This window comes from Lontra canadensis, unplaced genomic scaffold, assembly GCF_010015895.1.
Source record: "Lontra canadensis isolate GAN:19392208 unplaced genomic scaffold, GSC_riverotter_1.0 scaffold7, whole genome shotgun sequence".
Lineage (NCBI taxonomy): Eukaryota > Metazoa > Chordata > Mammalia > Carnivora > Mustelidae > Lontra > Lontra canadensis.
Genome location: NW_022631001.1, coordinates 29,876,722 through 29,897,266, shown reverse-complemented (window position 1 = coordinate 29,897,266; position 20,545 = coordinate 29,876,722). Strand labels below are relative to the sequence as shown.

The 20,545-nt window shown below is 45.5% G+C and overlaps 1 long non-coding RNA gene across 2 annotated transcripts in view; it reads left to right on the top strand.

Moving 5' to 3' along the window:
- The first annotated feature begins 119 nt into the window (after positions 1 to 119).
- LOC116865142 overlaps positions 120 to 20,545 on the top strand; it is a 38,311-nt gene continuing 17,885 nt past the window's right edge. For both annotated transcript variants that reach the window (XR_004382153.1, XR_004382154.1), the window contains exons 1-2: positions 120 to 544; positions 17,064 to 17,540. This is a non-coding gene — a long non-coding RNA (uncharacterized LOC116865142). The remainder of the gene's footprint in view (positions 545 to 17,063; positions 17,541 to 20,545) is intronic.

Below are 20,545 nucleotides of genomic sequence, written 5' to 3'. Positions count from 1 at the left end.
CCTGTTGTGTGTGGGTGCAGTGTGGTGTGGCTGGTGAAAGGCTCGACTCTCCAAACCGGGACTAAATTCTTGGGGGGGCTAACTTCCAGACTCACTTGGCACTCCATTCAGCCGCCCACTCGGGAAGGGAGGAGCGGGGAGAGCACGACCAAGCAGGTCGCCAAGTGTGTTACCTCTGGCCAGAGAGCGCCTTCCTTCCATCTTTGATGTTCTGCCCCTGGCACCAGCACCCTTGAATCACCCTGACTGAGAATCTTTGAGTCACATTTGACGCAGACTTTTCCTGATGGAAGGGGCCCTGAACTCGTGGGGACACCCACACATTCACTTTACAGATGAGAAAACTGGCCCAGAGATAGTGAAGTGACTAAGGAGGGGGTACAGAGCGTACATCCAGGAGAGCCAGGAACAGGGACTAGAACTTGTGTGTCCCATCCCCGTGTATCCATGTTGGTGAAAGCTAACATTTACTGAGCTCTATACACGTTCCCGCATGGATCCAGACATTTTATAATACTGTCTTCAACTGGAACGACTCTAAGAAGTAAGTATGATGCTGTTATTACTTACATTTTGCAGATGGGGAAAATGAAGCATGGGGAAGTTAATTGGCAGAACAGCAGTTAAAACCTGTGAGCTCTTTAATTCTAGAGTTCTTCTCCAAGAGGCCTGGAACTACCAAGTCCTGGCAATTCTTTGAGAATTTCTTTCAAGTGACTCTTCCTCATCATCTCAGAGTAATTGTGGTATAGTAAGAAATATATTTGATCTTTGTCTCCAGTGACTGTTCCTGGCACAGAGCTAAAATCTTTTAAACTCCCTTGTTATTTATAAGTGCCCTTTTCAATCACACCTAAACTTATGCTAATGAGGGGTGACTTTGGGTGGGCCCCCAGATAGCCTCAGGATGGGGCTGGTGACTTAAAGACGAAGTGATTAGAGGGTGAGAAACTTCAGCTCCACCCTCAACCTGCGGGGAAGGGAGGAGGACTGCAGAATAAACTGTCAATCTGAGTGTTTCCTGTTGGTGAATTTACTCAGTTGCTATTACGGGTCACAGCTGAAGAGCACCTGGCAGCTCCGTGACATCACTCCCCTTTATACTTCGTCCTGTGCATATCTTCCATTTGGCTATTCCGGACCTGTACCTTTTGTCATAAACTGGTAAATGTAAGTAAGGTGTTTTCTGAATCTGAAGCTGGACAATCTTGTGGGACTGAGTCCTTTAATTTGTGGGATTTGATGTTAACTCTAGGTAGTGTCAGCATTTAATTGAGCTGTTGAACAGCCAGTTGGTTTTGGAGAATTGGAGAATTGTGTGGTGTCACTAGAAGTGGTATCAGAAGTAGGATTTGCTAGCCAGGCCCTAGCTCATGGAAACATGTGGTTTGGGTAAAGAAGATGAAACAGTGGAGGAAAGGATGAGGAACCTTTGATTCCAGGGTGGCCATGGCCACATACTTACCCAAAGTGTGGAACAGTAATTGTGCTGTAACCAATTACTAAAGGTAAAAATTTACCAATGGAATTTAGAGGTAGATCCAACTCCTGGGGAATTGATTCATTGGATGCTAAAGGTGATGGAAACTAATATGAAAAAAGCAAATTATATAATCTTTTCGTTATTGTTCTCTGTAATAGCAAAAATGAAAGGAAGGGAGAATGCTGGTGAGTCCTTGATGCTCGAGCAAGCTCAGATTTTAGCTTGTCTGAGTTTTCACCACTAGTCTCAAATCTGTCCCTGAAGGGAAAAATTATATGGGGAAAACAGAGTACCTGTAAGACTGGTCATAAGAAGATTGGCCACATGGGAGAGGGCAAAACCAAGAAACTCCTGAAACTAGGAAGTACAATGTGAGAGAGTTGTTTTATTTTGTAGATTAAGATCATCAACTTCCTGAAGAACCTTTGCTGAAATGGACTGTGAGCATGACTAATTTAGGGGCAGTATCTTTGTTTTTACATGCTTCGGAATGGAAGAGCATGTTTGGGTTCTTACAGGACCCATTGGTTACTGTGGAACCATCCAGATGGCTATACACCATCCAGATACACAGAGGGTTATTCCTGAGGAAATGGCCAGCCTGCTGGGTTGGATAAAAGCCACTGTGAGGTCTCTTTACCCTGACAAGGGACACTGTTAACAATCCCTATAAATTCCAAGTGGAATGCCCTACATCAAGCAGCTGATCTGCTTCATATGCAAGCCATGTGGGATTGGCTTTATGATGACCTTGGCTTTATGATGACCTTGGCTTTATACTCACCCACTAAATATGCCCATTACCTAGGTCATGGTAAACACTGTGGTTAAGCAGGCCACTTTTGCATGGACCCCCCCCCCCCATGTAAATTTTCTGCTGCAAAATCAAGCAACAGTCCAGTAAGTCTTTTTTTTTTTTTAAGATTTTATTTATTTATTTATTTATTTGAGAGAGAGAGAGAGAGAGGGAGAAACAGCATGAGAGAGGAAAGGGTCAGAGGGAGAAGCAGGCTCCCTGCTGAGCCGGGATCCCAATATGAGACTTGATCCCTGGACCCTGGGATTATGACTTGAGCCGAAGGCAGTCGCCACTCAGGCGCCCCAGTCCAAGAAGTCTTATCAAATTTGTTGTGTAAGCTTCCCCTCATGGGTTTTATAGATGCCAATAAAAACATTAGATTAATAAGAGAAGGGGGAGACACAAAGGGGAGAGTTAAGGTACATCTTGATGGACAGTAGGATGGATATGTTTAGATGGTTATTAAGAAGGGGACTTCAAATAGCACCATTTCTCCTCAACTGTTACTGCTCTCAGTCTCTGTCCTTCCTATGTAAGAGGACATTGATGACCCTTAGGGCCCAAATTCCTGTGTTCTCCAAGACCTTATCCCAGGAGGTCCTTTCCTTTGCTCACATTGCATCTCCTTTACAGCATATTTCTTGCTCACTCCCTCCTTGCTCATTTGCCCAGTTCTCTTTCTCACAGTGTTTCATAGAGTTGCTTTTGGTGGTACCATCGTTGCTGTGTGTCACACACTCTTACCCTTCTGGGTAGGTGATCCAAAGCCCCTCTTCCCCTGACATGGATACATTGTTCTCCAGGAATTAGGTTCTGAGACAGAGATGAACATACAAGAGATTTCTTAGGAAGCGCTCTTGGAATCTACAGCTGTGGAATGAAGGAAAGGTAGCAGGATTGGGGAGAGGGACAAGTTGAGCTTTGATGCTGTCTTGGTAGAGACCTCAGTGGACCTTATGGGAGTTCTGAAGCTGGGATGACCCTTCAGAATTGTCCTGAAATGGCATGAGTGGGTTTGCTCCATTTGGGGAAATGCCTGTAGGGGGCTGATAGCTGAGGGTTTTCTTTTGAGAACACTCCTAACAGCCAGGAGAATAAGTCCTTCATTCCTGAATGGAGACCAGGCAACAATGACAGCATCCACCACCGTCCATACACCTTGTGTGCCACTTGGATCCATTTCTTCATATTCGGTCTGGGAGCAGCTCTTTCAGCATTCTTGTGAGTCTCCCTTCATGATGGCAACTTAGAAAAGGAAAGCTAGTGGGAAGAATTATAGGTACTGTAGCTGGTATCAGGACAGCCAACGTCTCCTTTGTGTAGCAGCTGCCATGCCTCCTCTGTTCTTGTAATCAGGACCCTCTCTGTGGCCAAGATAGTGATGCCTCGTTTTGCCTGCTGGTCCTTTCACAAAAGGAGCCCCAAGTTCCTGGGCAGCAGTCATGCTCTGTCCCCTGTTGGACACATTATCCCTTTGGGAATCAAGACCTCTAAACCTGCAGAGCCTAGACTTGTAGGAGCAGGAAGTGCAAATTCCCCAGGTGGATCACAAGATTAATGGTAAGAAGGCCATTCCTGCTTCTTCCTTGTTTCTGGACTCATGAATTCTATCTTTTGGGCACATAGCACTATATAAAGGTTGCTATTTTAAAGTGGACACTGCACGTTGGAAGATGGCACCCTATCTTCTGTAAGTGTCACTTTCAAGTTTATGCTTTAGCTTTGCCTTCACCAGCCCATTCCAACACTCTGTCAGGCTGGTGGTTTCTGGGTGATGTGATATGTAATGTGACTCTCCTAGTCATGTGCTCACTTTACACCTCCTTTGCTCAAGACTGGGTCCTTGGTCTGATGTGATGGGATCTCATGCCTGTTCAAACACTGTAAGCTCTTGGAGCATGGTGATAGTTGATTCCCGGTAGGCAGTACAGACAAAACCATACCTGCAATATGTTTTTATTCCTGACAAAACAAATTGCTTCACCTTTTGGAGTGGAAGGAATCCAGTGTCATCAACTTGCCAGTAAGAGGCTAGTTGGTCTCTTCAAGGTATGATGCCATGTTGGAGACTTGGCTTCTGTTTTGCTGCTAGTGGGTTAGACATTTGACATGTGTCAGAAACCTGTATCAGCTTCGGTAAGTGAGAGCCCACACTATTGGGTCTATGGTAATAGGTTTCTAATGATGATATGCTGCCCCCTAGTCTCTGTTTTGGGAAGAAAGTCCTGTCATTTCTAGTGCTGTCAGTGAGCTCAGCTCAGCAGGGGTGTTTTCTACCATCAGCCTAGGCCTGTATAGGAGAGCCATTATGGAATTTCTTAGTGATGCTGGTGCCCCTGTTACTAAACATTCCTTATTACTTTCGAAAATTGTGTATCCCATGGAACACATGGAACAGTTATTTCGTAAGTTTTCCAACCTCATATAATATATCCATTCTTGATACCCACCTTCTGAGCCTTTTTATCCTTCCTGTCAGTGATGGTGTTTCTGCCTCCCTTGGTGCAGGCCGCCACTTTTTCTATGCTTTTAACTGCTGATTAATTATTTTAAACCTTTCATTACTTTTTTCTAGTGCATCAGTTGAGCTTATCTACACTCAATTCCCTCATTCTTAGAGTTACAATTTCCCTCTTGTTTCTCGTATAGTTACAGTTTCCCTCATGACCCAGCCGTGCATTTCCTTCCACCAGCATACAATCCCAGTTCACCGGGGCCTCTCCCAACTCCACCTAATCAGTGCTGGCCCCTTGTCGGCTGGTTGGTGAAGGTTCCAGCTCCACAATCCTGTCTTACCATCTGCTTTCTTGAAGCATCCTGGCACCAACTTCTACAGGTTGGGTGACCCAATAGCAGACCCTGCTGGATGATGGAGATGAACTTGCCTGAGGTTTATTAGGGAGTACTGTCAGGATCACTACCTGTGAAGGAAAGGAAGCAAGTAGAATTTGGCAGAGGTGGAGGATGAACCTTGGTGTAATCCCTACAGAGGCCTCAGCTGACCCTGCAGTGAGTTCTGAAGCTGAGATAACCTCTCAGAAGTGTTCCAGGCTGAATCAAGGGACTGGGCCTTTGTTCCCTCCCAAACTGATCAATCATAGGCATCCTATGGGTATGGCCTGGGGTGAGGTGGTTTTCCTAGGTGGAGGCTCCTGGGTGGGCTCATCATTGAGGGCCATATTCCAGAAGCACCCCCCTGTAGCTGGGAGACTGTCTTTCATTCCTGAGGGGAAACCTGGGTGACCTCTAGCAGTGTCCACCACACTCCTGATCTCAGTTTCCTTAAGAAAGGGCATAGATACAATTTGGACATCCTCTGGCCTAAGAGTTATTATGAGCAGACCTTTGTGGGGCTAGGAGTGAGAATGGTAAAAACAATTTTATTCTTCATTTTCTCTGGATCTTAGAACCTCTGAAACCTGTTTTGGAGGCTCCCAGTCTACTAGGCAATAGGTGAAACTTGGGGCAGGGGAGATGAGCCTAGTGTTTAAAGATCTAAGGCTCACACAGCTCCTGCTTCCATAGCAAATTGGGCTCCAAGCTTGGAGAGTGATTGGCGGAGGGATAATATGGGCTGCCTGGTTGGGAAAGAGAACTTCCTAATTAATTTGGGCTAATTGGATCAGGTACCCACTTAGGGTATGCTCCATTGTGTCAGGAAACCTGTTCAAATTCTATACAGGTAACCAGTCAACTCTCTGGCTGCCTGTGAAACTGCTAATTAAATCCATAATTTCCACAGCAGCCTGGAACTGGTGGGAAGAGGTCCCCCTCTTGTGGATTTTTTAAGGAGTACCAGAGAGCGAGGAATCTATGAATTTAAGGGCATAGACCCTGAAGAAATGGTCTTCTGACAGGCAATTCCAACAGTGTGTCCAGAACTCTCAGTGGTAGGGACAGTGGCTTCAGATTCAGTCTCCTGGGTTAGAGTTCTGGGTCGGCCGCTCACTAGTTGTGTGACCTAGACAAAACACATTACTTTCTGAGCTTTGATTTCTTCCTAGATGACACAGAGATAATAATGGTACAAGGTCGTGGTGAGGTTCAGTGAAATCCAGAGTGCTTAGAACAGTATGTATGGTGGAAGGAAGATGCCGTCCTTTTAAACTGCATCTCCCATCTGTATAGACCATCACTGACTTAATGAGGTCCAGGTCCCAGGGCTCCTGGCTCCCCATGCCCCATTCACAGGATCTGTTGCCTGGGAAGAGGAACTCCCTGTGGTGAGGTGAAGGCCAAAGGAAAGAATGTGGGAAACTTTGAAAAATCCTTTCCCTGACTCACCTCCCTTCATCACCAATGGAAGATGTGGCAAGCCTTGACGTAGCAGTGACTTGGCTCCTTTTTTTGCCAGGCAGTCATACATTTATTTGCTCAACACACACATACACACACATTTGTCTAAACAAAACCCTCACAGAATTCAGCGTCCCTAGAAAAACCCTACAGTCATCTGCTGTTATTCATGCAGCCTCACTCTCCCCACCCGAAATTCCTCATGAAAGGCTTCTTTCAGTAACAACAAGAGAGAAACTTTGCATCTAAGAGGAATATGATTTAGAAGTTTCCCTGTATTGTTACGCTAGTGTGTGGGGAGTTGTGGGAGCAGAGAGGAGGCGTGTCACCTGGAGCTAAGGGCCTTCACGCAGGTTCCCCAGGAAATTAGTTATTTTTGTACCGGGCCTAAAGAATGCTCAGGTGGGGTGAGACTAATGCCCCCTCGGAGGGAACTGCATGCGAGGTCCTGTGGCAGGGAAGGCCTGGCAAATTTGGGAACTGAGGAAGATGACAATGTGACCACTCCAGCCCTGGGAGGGAGTTGGAGGGTGTGCGAGGCTGACACTAGACTGGCAGTGGCACTGGAGTAGGAGGATTACATCAGACCTTCATCTTAATCCCCAAAGGAATGGATGCATTTGTTAATAATTTTGTTTCATTTATCCATCCAGCCATCGGTCAGGTGACACACACTTAGAAGTCTATTCTGTGCCAAGTGTTGTGCTGTGGACCCTGAAACACAGAGATGACTATGCACCAGCTCCTCCCTCAGCCAGCTTGTGGACCTGTGGGAAGAAACAGACATGAAGCACAGACCCACAAGAAAGGGCTTTCGGTGACATGTTTAATTGGTACTGTAATGGGTCCAGGGAAGAAGTGGCCGATTCCTGCTGACCTGAGAGTAAAGGTTGATGGGAACAAGAAAAATTTTTCCAGGAGGCCAGTCTTGAAATATGAATTAGTTATTTACCTAGAGGACAAGATTAGGAAGGGGTTTCTCCTTTGTTTTTTGTTTTAAGATTTTATTTATTTCAGAGAGAGAGAGGTAGAGAGAGCACACAAGCATGAACAGAGTGGCAGAGGGAGAAGCAGACTCCCCAGTGAGCAGGGAGCCCAACCTGGGGCTCATCCCAGGACTCCCAGATCATGACCTGGGATCATGGTCTCAAGGGAGACGCTTAACCCACCGAGCCATGCAGGCACCCTTCCTTTGTTTTCAATGCTTGAGATGCGCAATGTTCTTTCAGAGCCTACACAACATGCTCCTGGCTTTCTCAGGGCCTTTGCATCTGCTGTTCCTTCTACCTAAAAAGATCTCCCTTTCCTTTCACTTAATTAGCTGCTACTCATTCTTTAGCTCAGTTGTGATTTCCTTGAGGATGCTTTCCCTGGTCTGTTTTTTCTTTTTCTTCCTCTTTCCCCTTTCCCTCTTTCCTCCTTCTCCTCCTCCTCCTCCTTTCTCCCTCCTTGTCTTCCTTTTCTCCTCCTGTCCTACTCTTCATCCTCCACCATAGTTCTATTGCAATTATAATTTTGTGTTTGTTTATGTGCTTATTTAATTAATGCCTGCCTTTCCAGTAGACTCTGGACTTCATGAGGGTGGGGACCATGTCTGGTTTTGCTCCCATTGTGTCCCCAGTACACACCACAATGTCTGCCAGTGCCTCCATAAGACTGATTGCTTGAATAAATTAGAAGTGAGAGTGTAAGCACAGGGCCAAAGGCATGAAACACTATGTAAAAGGGGAAATTTCCAAAAGCTCAGGTGAAGGCTAGCTGTGAGAAGAGATGCTGGGAAGTAGGCAGGACCTAGGTATTGAAGAGTTTGTTTGCAAATCTGGGTAACTGAGTCATTAAAGGATTTTATTGGAGTCTGTCCTGATAGCTTGTGGACCTTTAGTGAGGAGAGCCAGAGAGATCAGCTGGTAATGGGTGACGTTAGAGATGAATTCTGAAAAGTGGGATTGAAGAAGGTTGTTCAGCAGGGGAAACAGAAGAGATACAAGGAAAGCAACACCCACAGAACCACATCTAAGGGCTCTTGGTACCTGCCAAGGGGCCACCTCAGATCTCTAAATAAGCAGATGAACAGAGGGAACACTTGAATTAAAGACACCAAGGTTTCTGGTTTCGTTGATAGAAATGGAGCACACATGTTAAGACGTGGATTGACACAAAAAAAGGGATATAGCTTCCTCTGAGGCTGACGGTAGGGGTAGGAGGAGGACAGAAAACAGGATTTCAGTGTCAGGTGATCTGTCAGGAATCAAGGTCACACAGGCCCTGGTGACTGACTTGCTTCCTCCCCCATCTGCTTATCTTCTTGCCCATCAAGTTTCAGCTTAGCCACTCCAGCACACACAGGGCACCCTCCCCGTGCTCCACCTACAGCACACTCCTCTGGCCCTCAACACTAGACAATTACTCAGTGGTTTCTCCACAAGACCATGAGTGATGGGGGTGGGCGCTGGAGGGCAAGACCTTCAGTGTCTCTATTTTATCTCCACTCCCTGGCATGGTGCTTGGGGCAAGTAAAGGCTCACTGACTGTTTATTTGTTCAAAGATAAAGGAGTGATTTTCTTGTATCTAATCTAATTTTTTATATACATCTCCCCTCCCCCCTCAGTAAAACGTCATTCCCCCCCAAAGAAAGAAATCATTTCAGCTGTGTTTCTTGGAAGCTTAGCTTCCTTGAGGGAAAGTTTGAAATAAAACTTTAACCCTTGCTTGAAATCAACTTGTCTAAATTGCTTTAACAAAGCCCTTGCTTTGCTTTATGTGAGTAATAACACCCACACTGTTTTGTTACATCGGTGTGAGGACCACACCCCAATAAAGTGTTTCATTTTAAAAGCTGGTTTTCTTAAAACCAGAAGAGCAGTGTATGCATATGTTAAGAATTTTTTTCAAGTACTTAAAGGGTATGTTTTCTTTTTTTCTTTTTAAGATTTTATTTATTTGAGAGAGAGAGAGAGAGGGCACAAGCAGGGGGAGGGGCAGGGGCAGAGGGATAGGGAGAAGCAGATTCCTTGCTCAGTGGCGAGCCCAGTGCAGGCTCAATCCCAGGACCCAGGGATCACGACCTGAGTCAAAGTCAGCAGAAGTCAGATGCCCACTGACTTAGCCACCCAGAGAATGCTTCTTCCTACCCCAAACTCTGGAGCCTTTCTCTGGAGAGAAACATAACTTATTTTTTGTGTGTTTTTAGAATGTTTCTGTGTGTGTGTGTGTGTGTGTGTGTGTGTATAATAGAGTGTTGAATGGGACTTTTGATGCCTCAATGTTTTGACCAAAGCTTTAAGGTTAGACAATATATATACCCAAAGGATTACTTAAAAGTTGGCTGAACAGGGGCATCTGGGTGGCTCAGTTAGTTAAGTGTGCAGCTCTTGATCACAGTTCATGTCTTGACCTCATGGTCATGGGTTCAACCCCCACGTTGTACTCCATGGTGGTTGTGGAGTCTACTTTAAAAAAAAAAAAAGTTGGCTGAACAGATCTTTGACCCTCATCCTAACATCCACCTTCAGTCTATATAAAAGAAGTCTAAAAATTCGATGACATTTATTTATTTATTTTTAAAGATTTTATTTATTTGACAGAGATCTCATGTAGGCAAAGAGGCAGGCAGAGAGAGAGAGAGAGAGAGGGAAAAAGGGTCCCTGCTGAACAGAGAGCCCGAGGTGGGGCTCAATCTCAGGACCCTGAGATCATGAGATCATGTGACCTGAGCCGGAGGCAGAGGCTTAATCCGCTGAGCCACCCAGGCACCCCCAAATTCTATGACATTTAAAGCATTGGGGCCAGTGCTATGATTTTTCTAAGTGTGTGTACATTTGTGTACATGTTTGGGAGGGTGCAGGGAACCAAGAGTGGTTGGGAATATGGTATCTTTCTTGGGGAGAAAGACTTGGAAATTTGTGGAAATGTGTACCCAGGACAATCCCAGTATAGCTATCAGAGCAAAGTATGGTGAGAGAGTTCTTGGAAGAGCTTGGTATGTGACAAGGACTCTGCTGCCTCCTTTGCACCTGTATAAGTTTCAGGCGGAGTCTGGCTGGAGGAGCCCTCAGTGTTAGAGCAAGGAGAGAAGGTAGCTATGGGGTAGTCTGTGTGCTCAGAGTATGATATGTCCAAGTCAAGTGAAGATCAAAGAAGAGAGCTGAATGTGAAGGAACCTTGTCCAAGGGGGTACTTGGTACTGGCAATAAGAGACTATGGAGTATACGTCAGTGGAAAGGAACTGAGGAGATGGGGACTCAGGAGATTAGCTGGAGGGTATATACACCTTCCTGTCTGCTTCTTCCCCAGCCCCCAGGTCAGCAAACAGCGCATCCCTACAGGGCCTCTGAGATCCATACCTGTCCCCAGGAGAGAGCCAAATGTAGACACCTCTATACGTCTATATTATCCAGAGCTCAGTTCCAACAGGCTAGGGACACACACATAAACTCACACCCAAACACCCCATGTGGACTCCAAAGGAGTCAGGTGCCGCAGGTGAAGGAGGGTGGATGGAAGATGAAAGCACTCTTCACACCTCCTTTTATTATTACAAGTTCCCAAGCCACAGAGCTGGCCTGAGCTGGAAGTACAGGGCTGGTGGGGGACATTTTGAACTGGAAATATTTCTCTATTTTGATTTAGGCAGGACTGAACCATTTTAATACACAGGAGTGAGCTTAGTTGTAATTATCGACTTGAAACCGTTTTTCTATCTGAAAGTGACTGTCCGTCTGTGGGATCAGCTCGAGACTTCATGGGACGGGTGGTGTGAGAAGGGGTCTCAGTACAGCATGTGTGAAGGCTGTGTTCGGAAAGAAAGCTGAAGAATATTTGTGCTTTTCTGCATTCGGTTCACTAAGTAAATCCATTACATCTGTAGTTATAGGCTGTCATGCAAAATATACAAAGGAGAAAACACTACATTGTTTCTTTTGCTTAGCAAAATATCTTTTCCTATCAACTGGCAGAGAGCTAACTTCTGGAGAGTTCCAGCGAGCCGGTGAATCACATGGGCTCCTTACTGGATTCTGAATGGAGGGTAAATGCCCAGAGGCAGGTGAGGATTGAGGTCTGCTTCAACCTGGTACTGTACTGGAGAAGGACGCTTGCGCCTGAGGGCACAGTGAAACCTTTCAGTTAGATTTAGATTCTGGGATGGGTCCTCATCCAGGATCACAGCCTGGCACAGGGCCCATCTACCTGGGAGAAGAGAGCAACACAGTTTCATTACTGTCTCTAAAATAATAATATCCAAATTTTGTCTTTACAAATCCCTATGAATAAATGACTTTTGAGCACTCATCCTCAAATGTTCCTTCATTTACAAATTACATAATAAATTTACAGTCATACTGTAACATAGCTATTTTTCTTTAACAACTTATTAAAATACAAATTTGAGAACAAAATAAAAATAGCAGCTCTAATTTTCTAAAGTCTTATTCTTGTACCTCAGTGGATTGGTTTGAGCCCGGTCTGTGATGTGCGTGCTCTGCTGCCCTAGAAGGAGAATCTAGGTCTGACTCAAGAACAGAAATGGAGGAAGAGTGTGGTTCACATGGGCCTTCAAGTCCTACAAGAGAGCAAGAGCCAGGAGACTGGGCTGTGGTTTGGCAAACACTGTCTCATCTCAGCACCTGAGTTACTCATTGAGCGAGAGGAGAAAGAGACCAGAATTATTCTTCCAGGAGAGTGTTCTCTTGGAGAGTAGAGCAGAATCTTTTCTCTCCATGAAAACTTGAAGAATGAAGTGATAAGCAGCTCCTCCTACTTTAAAACTTAAAATCAATATAGTATTCCACTACCATAAGATATCTTGAAATATTTTTGTGTGCCCATTTTTTTCCTTTCTGCGTGTTCCAGCTCTAGACTAGGGTGGGCAAATTCTGGCCTTTTGCCTTTTTTGGGGACAGTCTATGAGCTGAGAATGGTTTTTACATTTTTAAATGTTTTAAAAAAAAACAAGAATGATATATTAGGACATATGAAAATTACAGGAAATTCAAATTTCAGTATCCATAAAGTTTTATTGGAACACACCACCCTTATTTATCTCCTTTCTGTGGCTGCTGTTACACCTGAATGGTAGAGCTGAGCTGTCACCACAGAAACCCTCTGATCCTCAAATCCAAAGTGTTTGCTATCCAGCCTTTTACAGGAAATGTTTGCTGAGCCCTGCTGTAGATAGTGCAAATAGCCATATTATTTCATGGAAAATTAGGATTGTTGTAATAGTAGGAATGTTAAGAGTGGTGTGTTGGTATCTGGTATGTATGTTTATTTTCAAGTAAGTTTTTGAGAATGACAAGGAAAGGGGAATCAGACATAGGCTTTATGTCATTATGGTGATGGAGAACAGAACAAAGCCGATAATTTAATTCCCCCCTTCTTGCCCTGGAGAAACTAGAAAAGGTCCTTTGGAACTTCTGAGAGTGAGGACTTGGTGGTAAGAGGTGGGCTGGGAGTCTGGAGGAGAAGGTCAGACAGGGAGGAACTGTTATGCCAGGGTCACCATCAAGTGGCTGAGCAGCCTTACCCCCACCATCAGGAGGCCCTCTACCCAGCTGAAATTCATAGATTCAACTACCATGGAATAAAGGAGAAGGCCCGATGGAGGAAATCAGCTGTCTCAGTGTACTCCACCTCTCTGGCACCTTCAACTTGAAAATCCAATTGACATTCCATCTTTAAAAATGAAGTAAACATAAGCAAGGCAAAACATATGCAATCCCCTCTCCAGACCAAATCTGATCTCCAGTTCCCATTTCTTTGCTCTCTGAAACAGGGAACATCTCGAAAGGGCTCTCCCCATGTGCCGTCACCACTTCCTCAGCTATTTGTCCTTCAAAACACTCCCATCTCCTCTCGACGCCCCCAGTCTACCAGAATAGCTAAGGTACTTATGACCTCCACATGAATAGATCTAGTGGGTACTTCTCGGTGTTTCTCTTCTGGGTCTGCACATGTTGGATGACTCTGTCTTCCAGCACTCCCTTCTCTCTGCTTCTCTGGCACCTCAGTTTTGGCTGTTCTTTCCTGCCTCCCCCATCCCTTCTGTTCCTTCTCAGCCCCTCGAAACACTGACTTCCTGTAGATGCTGCAAACACAAGGTGATGAGGTGACGTGTGCTCTTCACCCATTATCTGATATTATTGAGGGATGGAAGGACCTTGGTTTTACAAGCTACCTGCTAACTCAGCCAAGCATCAGTGGAGGATTCAAGATGCAAAGCAGGTACTCTGGGCTGAAAAGCAAAATCATGGTTCTGGTCTTAGCTTCAAATAGCATCAAAAACCCTAGATCCTATTTGTGACACTCAGTTCCCAGTATTGCCCCTTGTTAGGATGGCCTTCCCGCTTTATGCTCTTTCCCCTTAGAACACTCAACTCTGACATAAGCAACCTGCAATATACTTGCATGTTGCCCTTGGTGAGGGTGGGAGAGGGAGCTTCCTCTTAGCCAAGACAGTTAATTTCAGCCTTTATCACCTAAAAGTATGTGAAGTCATTGTCTAACATAAGGACATATCTCATAACTGGGCCTCCTGCCCGCCTGGCTCAGAGCCTTGTTATTTCCCTTATCTTTCTTGTCTTGCTTAAATCTAAGCTAAGAGGCAAGGCAAGTATATTATTTTCTGTAACAGTTTTCTTCTTTTTTAGTGTTTTTCTCTTAAAAATATCTCTTATCTGTTCCTCCCTTGTGACACTGTATGCAATGTTACCAGTAGCCAATAATGGACTTTCTTTTTGCTTTTTATCTGCTGGGAAGCTCCAGCCAAAGCAAACCTCCTGCTTTAACTTTCATGTGCTAAAGTAGACACTTCAGCTACTCAAAGATGCAGGGAAATCACTGGGGCTGAGGTATATAGGTCCCACCTCACTGCACGGGAGAGTTGGCTGCTTTCCAAGTCCTGTGCAGGTGTGAGTATGGGCAGGGCTGGTGACCTTCTAGAACTTGCCAGACCTGTTGTATCCTTTATGTTGAAATCTTGTTTGTCCCTCTCACCATTTCTTTGGATTGAAAATATTCAAATTCTTATTTTCATTTACTGCGGTCAGAATTTAATGCGCACGTTCTGGAGGGAGTGGGGAGTAAAATCAGATTCTGGAGCTGGGCTTTAGTATCTTAGCAGCTAAGAAAGGGAGGAGGAAGCCAGGAAGTAGAGCATTTAATCATATGACAACATGACCCTGAGACAGGTACTGTTATCATCCCCAGTTTCCAGGAAACCGAGGCTTAGAGAGATTAAATGATTGATCAGTGGAATCAAGACTTGGGACTTGTTTCCAGGCCATGCTGTCAAAATTCCAATGTATGCCTTTCTCTGTCCACCTTCCATTGTGAAAGTCTTGCCAGCTAGAGACAGGCCTATAAAATGTCAAGCTTTCTGCCAATTTAAGGAATAGTTATAGATATCAGGGTGCTGCATAAACCTTTGAGAGTGTGTGCCCCAGGGACTGGACATCATTGAAAAGGTGGGAAATGTGGCATTCCAGTGTCTACCAAGAACATAATGAGTAACGTTAATACAAGCAAACAAAAAGGGTCTTTTCTGTAGTCCTTGGCTGGGTAAGAAAATAGCTCAAGTTGTTATAAATGACTAAAGAGGTGGTCTGATTCCTTAGCTTACAAATGAAGCTTTGGTTTTCTGTCCTTGGACAGACAGATCCGTACCACTATAGTATGAAGGCATACATGAAGAGTGTGGATGGGAAGTTGGTGATTTGAGGAAAATGAGAAAGTTGTGCTATGGACAGCACAAAAACCAAATGATTAGGGAAACACAGTTAATATTGTGAGACAATATTGGATTTATAGGACCATTATTCTATTTCCATACTTACATATTATTTGGGATAAGTAACTTCAGCTGCTTTAAGAAACAGTCCTAAAATACCAGTCACTTAACCCAATATGGATTTACCTTTGGCTCTTGTCACTGTCCAGTGTGGGTCTGTGGTGAAAGAGCAGTGAGAGGGACACAGGTAGACAGAGGTTCTATCACCTTTAGCTCATGACTCCTTGAATTGCCTGGATGTTGAAATCGGGCAGCAGGTGGGGGTGTGGTTGTGGGTGGGAAGAGAGAGAGAGAGGTGATCCAGGCTTGGAAGCAGTTTTCATGAAATCCTGGGCCTGGAATAGTGCCTGCTGCTACTGCTCAGATTCCCTTGGCAAGAAGTGGGGCAAGGAGGAGGCCTGGGGAGTCTGTGGGCCAAAGAAGGAGAGGAGAACAGGGATCCTGCAGAGTACTATAGCCTCTCTTGCTGTGTGTAACCCTTCAGTACCAGGGCTAATTAAACTTACCTTGACATTCCTTCGTTGCGTTCTCTCACCTGCTCTGTGCTGTCACTTTCTTTACCCATAGAAGCTCAGAGACTGTGTGGAATTGTTGAATGATTTAGTGCTAGAGCTCAGATGAGAATGCAGGCTTTCTAATTTTTAGTCCGGTCTTCTTTTACCACCTGTATTTACTGGACTCAGATTGTAGGAGATGACTCTTTGGCGAAGGGAGAGGTCATTGTGGGCCGGGGTGATCAAAAAAGGCTCCAGAGGGGCGCCTGGGTGGCTCAGTGGGTTAAGCCTCTGCCTTCTGCTCAGGTCATGATCTCAGGGTCCTGGGATCGAGGCCCACATCGGGCTCTCTGCTCAGCGGGGAGCCTGCTTTCTACTTTCTCTCTCTATGCCTGCCTCTCTGCATACTTGTGATCGCTCTCTCTCTGTTTCAAATAAATAAATAAAATCTAAAAAAAAAAAAAAAAAGGCTCCAGAGGAATTTAGTGCCTGAAGTGGGTCTTATAATTTGTATAGGATTTGGATGGGCCAAGCAGAGGCCAAGCAGCACATTTCAGGCAAGTTTGAAAACATAGATTTGGTCTCAGGCAATAAGCACATTCATTTATTTCAATTTATATCCTTTTACTGATTAAAAGAACTTTATTAAAAATTTTAAAAGATAACACATTTGCATGGCTCAAAATTCAAAAGGTACAAAAGGTTATAAAATGAAAACAAATCAGTGCCCCATCCCTGTCTCCTGTCCCCATGAGCTCCCCTTCTCAGAGGCAAGCATTATTACCAGGTTCTTTGGTGTCTTTCCAGAGATCTTCTATGCATATAAAAATAAATACTTGGATTGCCTGTCTCCTAACAATGTCACCGTAGCAAATCATTATATTTGGTAATAAGATCAGATACAAAATGATATTTCAGAGTTGTTTTAGTTTGTGCTTTTTCTTTTTATAAGTAAAGTTGATCATTTCATATTTAGGGCCATCCATATATTCTTTTATTGGAACCCTTTGCCCATTTTTCTGTTGGATTATTATTCTGTTGGTATTATTGATTTCTAGAAATTTTTTCCATGTTAGAGAAATTAAGCATTTGTCACTAATACGAGTATCAGTTTTTTTTCCAGTTTGTCGTTTCCTTCATGGTAGATTTTTCAATGCAGAATCTCAATTTTTCCATTGTTAAAATTTTGATCTTTTCTTTTATAGATTATGAGTTTGGGGCATACCTAGAAAGATCTTCCATCCTCCAAGATCTCTTTCACCAAAGTCCTGTGCTTGCTTCTTCTGAAGGGAGGAAAAAGAGACCATGGCCACTGGATCCGGACCCAGACCCACCAGCAACACTGCCACCTCCAGCCATTCCCGGCGCCACAGAATACAGAAAACTTTGATCCCCTGTGTCATGGGGTCAGACCAGGGGCCTTGCTTATAGGAGTCTAAAGGCCTTATTGGAATACAGAGATTCACTTCTGATCTAGGGGGAAAAATAAGATAAGGGGAATCCTGTGATAAGGAAGATCTGCTCGCTATTCTGGGAACGTTTTTGGGTCAGCTTGACCCAGAACCAGGCATTCCTACATCTCCTGAGAGCCCAGTGATCTTGTCCACACCCACAGCCTCACGTACTTCTTGTGTGTTGATGAGTTCCAGATTTATATCTCCAGTCCCTACCTCTGAGCACAGGTATCTCTAACTTAATTATCTCTAAAATGGAATTTGGGATCGTTTTTCCTGAATTTGATACTGCTCCAGTCTTCCCAGCGAGGGATTAGGTGTCTCAATCTACGTAATTATTTGTACTAGAGACTTGAAGTCATCTTTGGCATTCATCTTGCTTATCTCCAGATTTTATTCACCACCAAATCACATCTATTTCTCCTCCAAAATGTATCCTAAATCCTGCTGCTGATCACCTCTGCAGCTACTATCTTAGCCAAAACTGTGTTATCTGTTGCGTAGATGGTTTCAGGTTAATCCTAATGGGTTTCCCCACATCCACCCTTGCCCCCAGTCCCATAGTCTACTTTCCATAGCTGACTCTGTCCAAGTCTGCCTTCTCCTTCCCTCCTTGCCTGCTTTTCATGTTGCACCATGCTGGATGGTTATGGAGTTCTCTCAACGGCCGGGCCCTCTGGGCATTGTGTATATCAGTTCCTTTTTCAAATACCTTCCTATCCTTTGACCCTCTGGCAGAGGTTCACTTCTGTTGTGAACATACCTCTGGCATACTCCTGGCATAATACCTCTGGTATTATTACATAACATACTCTGGCATAATACCTCTGGCAAACTCCTACTTATCCTTTGCATCTCAGCCCAAATGCCCCTTTGGTGTTGCTGTCCCTGCATGCAAACCCCCAAGCGGCCATTTAGGTGATTCCCAACACAACTAGAGGCTCATTTAATGCTTGTTTGAATGAATAGATGAATGGGATAAAGACCAAGGAGGGCAGGGCTGGCTCGTGCTGGGGTCTGGAAGAAAGGGAGAATGGAAGAATCAGCACCAGGGCTTGGTGGAATCCTGGGTCTGGGGAGTGCTCGGCCTTTGTATGGCCAGACCGTGATATGACAGAGGCCTTGTCTGTGACGGGTCTGTGTGTGCATATGAGGTGACACATATGTGTGTGGCCTGGTGTTGGGGAGCCAGCAGAAGTGAGCTCCAGGTGGCAATGGGTAGGCGGCCTTGCTATGGAATCTGGTCTTCTCAGGCCAGAGCTCCTGGGATGGGATTAATTGACACTGCAGAGCCAAATCTCCTCATGAGACCAGGGCACAGCTGTGGCCACATCAGAAGCAGGGACCAGGAGCAACAGCAAAAAAAGAAGGAAAGTCCTGGGGAGATCGGGGGGAGATCAGGGGGAGGGAGGAAGATAGATGGGGGAACCGGATGGGACTGGCCTGGCTTTTAGGGATGCAAGAGCTCCCCAAAATGCCTCTCCATATGTCCACAGGGTTCTGAGTAAGGGTCTCTAGTTACTGAGGTGCAGAGGGTCCTGAATGAGGGTCTCTGGGAGTCATAAGCTATAGATCTGGTCGTTGAATGGCCTGAGCGTAAGGCCACGTCATGCAGGGGGCCTAAGTGAGAGGCCCTGGTCACTGTGGGACCTGAGTGAGGTGTTCCGGTCACTGAAGCCCAAGTGAAGGTTTCTGGTCATTATGGGGTCTGAGTGAAAGCCCTGGTTACTGGGGACAGGAATTAGGGGCTGAGTGAAGGGCTTGATCCCAGGGACCCGGGGGCCATGGCTAGTAGTGGCATGAGCAGATCATTGCAGTCATAGTGAAGGTCTTGGTAGCTGGGCTCTTGAGAGGGAGGCCACTCCATTAATCCTGAACTGAGATGCTTGGAGAAGCCTTCGCAGTGCCTGCAGGTGGCCCAGCACACTGGATGTTCTGGGTCTGACCAGCATGGCTCACAGCAGCCAGCAGATGGCACTGTGACCCCATGCAGCTGGTGAGCAGTCCTTGGGGTGAAGCTTAGCTAGACAGGCTCAGGGGAGCCTCCACCAGCTTTGGGAGCCGCAAAGCCTAGAGGCTTGGGGGGTGTTAGGTGGATTCCAGCCAAACTCCCTGGGGTGATGGCCCCAGGCTGATCCCCTGGAAGCAGAGAATTCTGTGCTGAGTTAGGAGTCCTGTGTCTGTTTCTTACCCCAGGAGCCGGGACAGGCTCAATCAATAGTTCTGGAACACAGAACAAGAACCTGAAATCTGGCCCAACACACCCAGATGCCCTTTCACCTGTGGGTTGGTTCAGCTGTCCCAGTCCACCGATCCAGGACAAATTAGGATCCGCCCTGAACATTAGAGCGATTGTTTCGCAGAACATCCGGCGCCCTGTGAAACCCAGAGAGAACTGGAGTCCGTTCCTTGCTGCAGCCAGAACTTGGTGCACCCCGGCCACATTGCAGGGTCCAGTCACATTCTAGAACCATGTCACATGTCAGGACTTTGTTGTACCTCAACAGAGTTGTGCTCTGTACTGTACTGTTGTACTCTGTACAGTCACAGAGCGGGGCTTGTCATTCTTTGAATAAAGGCACATCCTAGGACCCTGTCAACAACCAAGAGCCTGTCCTGTCACTACTTCCTAGGGTCCTGTCACAGCCTGTGCTTGGCCTTGAGCTGTGACAGTGCTGGGTATATGACTGAGCCCTGAAATGTGCCAGAATTTGAGTGATACAGTGCTAGGCTGTGACTGTAGCCACAGTCTATGTACAGTAACTGGTCCACACACTTGCACCTGTGAGTTTGGGCATTATCAGCAAGTGTCCATTTATTTATTTATTTTTAAAAGATTTTATCTATTTACTTGAGAGAAAGAGAGCAAGCAAGAGAGGGAGGGCACAAACTGGGGGAGAGGGGCAGAGGGAGAGAGAGAGAAGCAGACTCCCCATTGAGCAGAGAGCCCAAAGTGGGGCTCGATCCCAGGACCCCGGGATCATGACCTGAGCCAAAGGCAGCCGCTTCACTGATTGAGCCACCCAGGTGCCCTTAGCAAGTGTTTGTGATCAGCATTCGTACAGATCATGGTGACAAGTGCTGTGGGAGATACAGATAAAGCAGTTCTCTTCCGGCTGTCTGTGGGGAAAGACCAGTTTTATTTTTAAAATTTCCGTTTTGGATCCATTGCAGACTGACACTTTTGTAAAATTCAGTTAAATTGCTCAAAAAATGAAATTGAAGAAAAAACA